At 56.3% G+C, this 1,153-nt stretch overlaps 1 pseudogene; it reads right to left on the reverse strand.

Annotated features, from left to right (window-relative positions):
- The window catches only part of LOC145739486 (large subunit ribosomal RNA), a 3,568-nt pseudogene extending 2,437 nt beyond the window's left edge, over nt 1–1,131 (reverse strand).
- Nucleotides 1,132–1,153: the final 22 nt, after the last annotated feature.

Consider the following 1,153-nt stretch of genomic DNA (forward strand, 5'->3'; position numbering starts at 1 on the left):
CTACGGACCCTCCATCAGGGTTTCCCTGACTTCGTCGCCCTGACCAGGCATAGTTCACCATCTTCGGGTCCCCAGCGTGTACGTCTTGGGCGCTCTTCTCGCGATGCGAACGAGACGCCCCGGAATGCTGAACGGTCGCTTTTACGGCGAACCGCCCGTCTTCCCTCGGTCTTCGCAAGGAAGACCTTCACTTTCATTGCGCCTTAGGTTTAGTGATTCCAATGACTCGCGCACATGCCTAGACTCCTGGGTCCGTGTTCAAGACGGGTCCTGAAAGTACCCCAAAGCTATAGCGTCGCAGCTCCGGTCGTGAGGTCTGTTCGAGAAACATCAACGGCCAACAGTCACCAGAGGTCGGAATCGGCACCTAGGTCCGATCGCCGACGCGTCTGGCGCGCTTGCCGAGAGTCGAACGCTCGCTAGAGCGGCCTCAAACCTTTTCGTTATACCGTCGCGCGAGTCAGCGGAGCGTGCGAGTTCGTTAGTCGCGCCGAACGCGACGACGGGCTCCATCGCACGTCGTAGACTGCCGCCCAACGGATCGCGACGTCCTACCAGAGAAAAGTGCACGCTGTTCGTCGCCGGTTCGACGAACGGAGGGTGCGCAAACGCGAACGTTTCGCGTCACTCGACCGTCCGACGCCCTGCGTCGAACGCGAATGAATTTCTTCCTTCGACCTTCGGGTTTCTCAGGTTTACCCCTAAACGGTTTCACGTACTCTTGAACTCTCTCTTCAAAGTGCTTTTCAACTTTCCCTCACGGTACTTGTTCGCTATCGGTCTCGTGGTCATATTTAGCCTTAGATGGAGTTTACCACCCACTTAGGGCTGCACTCTCAAGCAACCCGACTCTAAGGAGAGATCCTCTCGCTATCGGCAACGGTCGCTACGGGACTGGCACCCTCTATGGGCTATGGCCCCGTTCAAGAAGGACTTGGACGCGCCGCGCGATCTCGAGATAATGGACCCTCCCGAACACCACATTTCCCGGCGCCCGATGTCGGCCGCGGGATTCGGTGCTGGGCTCTTCCCTGTTCGCTCGCAGCTACTGAGGGAATCCTAGTTAGTTTCTTTTCCTCCGCTTAATAATATGCTTAAATTCAGCGGGTAGTCTCACCTGCTCTGAGGTCGAAAAAATAATATAATGTATTTT

Source organism: Ips typographus, unplaced genomic scaffold, assembly GCF_016097725.1.
Source record: "Ips typographus isolate SLU unplaced genomic scaffold, UJ_Ityp_2.0 IpsContig224, whole genome shotgun sequence".
Taxonomy (NCBI): Eukaryota; Metazoa; Arthropoda; class Insecta; order Coleoptera; family Curculionidae; genus Ips; species Ips typographus.